At 50.4% G+C, this 6,000-nt stretch overlaps 1 long non-coding RNA gene across 6 annotated transcripts in view; it reads right to left on the bottom strand.

The window, feature by feature from the left end:
* Positions 1 to 609: 609 nt before the first annotated feature.
* Positions 610 to 6,000, bottom strand: part of LOC118549381 (uncharacterized) — a 28,891-nt gene continuing 23,500 nt past the window's right edge. For 3 of the 6 annotated variants that reach the window (XR_013443960.1, XR_013443962.1, XR_013443961.1), the window contains one exon: positions 1,434 to 3,002. This is a non-coding gene — a long non-coding RNA (uncharacterized LOC118549381). Of the gene's footprint in view, positions 5,557 to 6,000 lie in introns of all 6 variants that reach the window. The other 3 variants (XR_013443958.1, XR_013443959.1, XR_013443957.1) reach the window with 3 other exon arrangements.

The following is a 6,000-nucleotide window of genomic DNA, read 5'->3' as shown; positions in this document are numbered from 1 at the left end:
ACCCTGCCCGGACTCCAGCACCACAGCCTCGCCCACCCTCTGGTGTGCGCACCTACTCTTCGTGGCCCTGCCAGGGGCTTGGGACTGACTTGTTTGGGAAGGGAAGGGAAAAGAACAGGAAGAGAAAGCGCTTTCCTTTTTCCTTTTGTTAATTGTGGTAAAATATATATGACACAAAATAGGCCATTTTAGCCATTTTTAAATGTACAGTACTACACTAGCATTAAGTACGTCCCCACTGTCTGTCTCCAGAACTTCTTCATCTTCCTAAACCCAAACTCTGTCCCCGTTAAACACCAGCTCCCCATCTCCCGCCGACCCAGTGCCTGGCGCCCACCCTTCTACTTTCTGACCTTTCTGGGTCCCTCACAGACGTGGACTCACGGAGTGTTTGTCCTGTGTCTGGCTGATCTCACTCAGCATAGTGTCCTCAAGGTCCAGCCACGCTGTAGCAGATGTCAGGCTTTCTCAGGCTGAGTCAGATCCCACTGCATGTACGTGCCACCTCTGTGGGTTGGTTCCCACTCTTGGCTATTGTGAACGTGGTGGCACAAACACTGGCTTGAGTCCCCGCTTTCTGTCCCATGGAACCGCTGTACCACGGAGTCATTCTTTTTTTATATTTTTATTTTATTGTTTTAAGATTTCATTTATTTGTCAGCGAGGGTGGAGGAGAGAGTGAGCGCACAAGCAGGGGGAGCGGCAGGCAGAGGGAGAAGCAGGCTCCCCACCAAGCAGGGAGCCTGATGTGGGACTCGATCCCAGAACCCTGAGATCATGACCTGAGCCAAAACCAAGAATCAGACCCTTAACTGACTGTACCCCCCAGGCATCCCCAGAGTAATTCTTTTTTAATTTTTTTGAGAAACTGCCATACTGTTTTCCACAGTGGCTGCACCATAATTTACACCAGCAGCAACGTACTTGGGCTCCAGTTTCTCCATCTACTCGCCGACACTTGTTATTTCTGGTTTGTTTGAGAACAGCCATCCGAACGGACATGCCCTGGTGTCTCACTGTGGTTTTGGTCTGCATGTCTGTAATGGTTAGAATGAGCTTCTCGCGTGCATATTGGACATCTGTGTGTCCTTTCAGAGAAGCGTCTACTCGAGTCACTTTCTGGATCAGGTTGTGTTTGCTCACTGAGTTTCAGGATTCTCGTCACACTCTGGAGCCTAGCTCCTCATTAGACGGATATGTGATTTCCAAACAGTCTCTCCCATTCTGCAGACTGACTTCTTTCTGCTGATGGCATCTTTTGATGCAGAAAAGCTTTACATTTTGATGAAGTCTGAATTATCGACTTCTTCCTTTTGTTGCTTGTGCTTTCGCTGTCACAGTACTTGTCAGGGGCCAGACTCACGGGCAGACATGGGTCTGGCTACCCAAGGGCAACAGGAGGGGTCCTTGTAGTGATGGCGCTGTCCTGTATCCTTTTTTTTTTTTTTTTTTTTTTTAGAGAGAGAGAGAGGGAGAGTGCATGAGTGAGCAGGGGCAGAGGGAGAAAGAATTTAAGCAGGCTCAACACCCAGCACAGAGCCCGACGCAGGGCTCAATCCCACAATCTTGAGATCATGACCTGAGCCGAAACCAAGAATCAGACCCTTAACTGACTGCGCCCCCAGGTGCCCCCAGTGCTGTCATCTTCACTGTAACAATGCCGACATCCAGGCCGTGACACTGCACTACAGATCTGTAAGATGTTACTACTAGTGGAATCTGAGTGAAGGGTCTTTCTGTATTATGACTGACAATTGCATGTGACGGCACAATTATCTCAATATTTTAATTAAAAGTATATACATAATCAAAATAAAAATAGCCATGAGGCAGGCCTAAGTGAGGACCATGCAGCAGAGGTCAGGCCCAACCCAAGGAAGGCAACTACAGGTGACCCTTGAACGATATGGGTGTGAACTGCATGTGTCCACCTGTACGCAGATGTCTTTGGGTAAATACAGGACAGCATAAATGTATTGTCTCTTCCCTATGATTTCCTTAACATTTTTTATCTACTTTATTATAAAAATACAGTATGTAGCACACAAAATCTGTGTCAATCAATGGTTATCAGTAAGGTTCCCAGTCAGCAGGCAGCTGTTAGAGTTAAGTTCTTGGAGCGTCAGAAGTTATCTGTGGATTTCCATCTGTGCCGCGGTCAGTGCCCCCACCCCCGTGTGCTCGAGGGTCAGTGCAGCAGAGTCTACGGCACTCGGCCTGGCAGGCTACAGACTCCGTGTGGGCGAGCTCAGGTGAGCGATGGCAGGGCTGGAGACTGGTCATGAAAAGGAGGCCTGAGGAAATAAGGAAACTGGGGATAATGAGAGCAAGGTTTCTCATTCTCGAAGAAGGGACTTATAAACATAATAATGGGAAAAGCTAGAATGATGGTAGTGAGGGATGACAATGGGAAGTACCGATATGGACTCAGAGTTTTCACCATATAGAAACAAATACACATGTAAAAGCAGGTAGAGATCTGTGCACACTTATTAACATACACTTCCTAGCTCTGTCTCCCAGGGAGCGTGGCAATTGCGACGTCCTCGCAGTAATGAGCACATTTGGGTTTCTGGATACCATCCCCCACTGAAAGGACCAGAGCTCCTTGCAGAACTGGGTGACTTCAGGGCTGGGACGGGGAAAGGGCAGGGGAGATGGAAGGCCTTGCTGGGCCAGGAAGCAGGCGTGCAGGGACGTCCCTGCCGGGAGGGGCTCTTGCTGGCCACGTGTGGGACGGCTGAGCATGAAAACAAATGACAGTTACTGATACATGCCCTGACAGAACACGAATCCATACTGCAATGGAGATACAACACACACAAATGGGAGGAGAGCGTGCCGGCTGAGACACACAGAAGCGAAGACGGATTAGGAACCCTCCACTTCATTATCTACCATCACGATGGTTAATCCAGGTGGACCCTCAGAGAGCTGAGCAAGAAGAGCTGGGCGAAGGCTGGGGTGGGCACACTCTCCAACACCTCTCCACAAAATAGGAGCTGTGAGGGAGAAAGCACGACTTAGAATGCACAAATCTCGGCAGACGCCACCGTCCTGACGTGATCGAACTTAACACCTCCAGGGACTTCTGGGTCTCCTGATGGGATGCAGTGAGGAAAGAGTAACATCACTTCTGATGTGTTCCTGCCAGAAATGTGTGACTGTAACGTTACTACGATGTAACAGCAGACAAACCCCAAGTGAGCAACGTGCTGCGACGTAACTGGCCTGGAATTTTCATAAAGGTCAAGAGAGAACTAGCAGCGCCCAGTCACTGAAAAAAACATGACAAGTGTCCTCTTGCTATTAAAGGATATTATTGGGACAGTTGACAAAACGTGGATGAGGGTCTCTGGGTGAACAGTATATGGGAATTTTTTTTTAGTGCTTTTCTGTGAGTTTGAAATTATTTCAAAACAAAAGAACTAACATCACAAGAGAGACAACCAGACATCTGATGGAAGAATACAGCACTATCCATCAAATACGGCTATAAGTAAAAAAAAAAACTTGATTAGGCTCTATGACCCTCTGCCAGTTCAGTTTATAGGAAACAACATGTGAATATAATCAGCAAAATACAGATTGTGGCAAACTCTATACGGCAAAAAAACCCAGTTTCTTTAACAAATAAATTGGAGGAAAAAGAGGGAGAAATCCACATGCAAAAGAGATCTAAGATACATACCAACCAATTTTAAAATATTGACTTCTGTTGGGGCCCGATGCAAACAAAAATATATACATTTATGAGACAGAAATTTGAGCAATGTTTAGATATTGATGACATTGAGCAATTGTTAAATTTTTTTAGTTATGGTAATGGTGATGTGGTTAAGGAATGAAATGAAGTAATATGGAAGTAAGGGAAAGGGGGGAGGAAGTGAGTGAGCTGAAACTGTTAAAGCTGGGAGATGGCACCTGACGGGGAAGGGGGCCTCTGTGGCGGGGTGGCACCTCCGTGGGGGCGGCACCCATATGTAGGGGTGGTACCTCCAAGGAGAACAGTACCTCCGCATGCAGTATCCTATATACTTTTATGAATGCTTGAAATTCCGCCTCCCCTCAATTTTTTTTCAAAAAGTAGAACCAAGATTTAAATCTAGGTTTGTCTCATCCCAAAGATGGTTGTTGTTGAGTTTTCTACTTTCCTTCACAAATAACTTAAAAACTTTATTTATGTACCCCCTAATTTTCCCATGATTCATTAGCGACTAATAAAATACTTCCCACCCCAATGTTAACCCAATAAAGTATAACTGGCTACCTTTATAGACGAGACTCACTCTAAAAAAGTTAGATGTAAAGTTTCTTATTTTTCCAGATTTTTCCTAATTAAATATTAGCTACATTTATACATGGGGAAAATTTCAACGACAAAGATGGTTTTAGGAAAGGTAAAACAGGGGCGCCTGGGGGGCTCAGTCGTTGAGCGTCTGCCTTCGGCTCAGGTCATGATCCCAGGGTCCTGGGATCGAGCCCCGCATCGGGCTCCCTGCTCAGCGGGAAGCCTGTTTCTCCCTCTCCCACTCCCCCTGCTTGTGTTCCCTCTCTCGCTGTGTCTCTCTCTGTCAGATAAATAAATAAAATCTTTAAAAAAAACACAAAAGGTAAAACAGCTCAGCAAGAGATCACACACGGCCAGTACAGCGCTCCCTGGGCAGCTGGAAACGTGTCAGGCTTTCTGGGGGTCACCGCCGTGGGGACGTGACTGGACGCTGGGGGGGTCACCGCAGTCTGGGGACGTGACTGGACGCTGGGGGGGTCACCGCCGTGGGGACGTGACTGGACGCTGGGGGGGTCACCGCAGTCTGGGGACGTGACTGGACGCTGGGGGGGTCACCGCAGTCTGGGGACGTGACTGGACGCTGGGGGGGTCACCGCAGTCTGGGGACGTGACTGGACGCTGGGGGGGTCACCACAGTCTGGGGACGTGACTGGACGCTGGGGGGGTCACCGCAGTCTGGGGACGTGACTGGACGCTGGGGGGGTCACCGCAGTGGGGACGTGACTGGACGCTGGGGGGGTCACCGCAGTCTGGGGACGTGACTGGACGCTGGGGGGGTCACTGCAGTCTGGGGACGTGACTGGACGCTGGGGGGGTGCAGGGATGCTTTCTTCCGCACCCGGCGCCCTCCTGTACACTCCAGACTTGCCCGCCTCAGAAGCCCAGAGAACCCCTGGTGGGAAACCCCACTAAGAGGTGACATGTCGACAGAAGAAGGCAGGGGGGAAAGGTCTGCCTGAGCCTTACATCGCTAGCTGGAGTCCCTGAGCAAAACACACATCACTCTACAACGTAAGCGGCAAGTAGGCACCGTTCCTGCCTCGGTTTCAGACAGGCTTCCTTCTCAAACCAGGGGAGCCGACACACCGTAAGCCTGGCACACAGACGCTGTCCACAGACGGTGGCCAGCAAGCGTCCCGGTGCCCCCAGAGTCAGGCACAGACAGGAGGAGGATCTGCGAGGACCTGAATCCGGGCGAGGTCTCAGGAGGGAGACGCTCCTTCTCCCGGCGACAGACAGCACCCCCTGGTGGCGTGGCTGGACTCCTACAAGAGCACAACGCACCGAGAGCCAGTTACTCCCTTCAGGCCCTTACGTCATGTCACCCCACTTCGGGGGACAGTCCTTCAAAGTTCCCTGTACAGGAACACGAAAGTGAACAGGGCAAACCTAAAAGAGCCAGTGGGAAAATCACGCAAAGGACACTGCCAAGAAGAGTGACTCAACATGCGGCTCTCCGCTGGCGGCAGCAGCAGGGCCCGTGGTGCCAACGTGGCAGGAAGTCGGGCTGTGCCCCGGCTCAGCACCTGCGGCAGGCCAAGGAGTGAGGGCAGGTACGGCAGCACCCCTCCTGCCTGGGGCTGCCGTGTGAAAGCTCGAGACCACGGCACGGGACAGAGGAGAGAAACAGACTGGGAGGCGCAGGCGTCCCGTGCTCCTGGACACGCGGCTAAGTGTCACTCCCGAGGAAGGAGACAGGAAAGAAAGGA

Source organism: Halichoerus grypus, chromosome 14 (assembly GCF_964656455.1).
Source record: "Halichoerus grypus chromosome 14, mHalGry1.hap1.1, whole genome shotgun sequence".
NCBI classification, from domain to species: Eukaryota; Metazoa; Chordata; class Mammalia; order Carnivora; family Phocidae; genus Halichoerus; species Halichoerus grypus.
The sequence above is the reverse complement of the archived record's forward strand: the minus strand, read 5'-3'. Positions and strand labels throughout refer to the sequence as shown.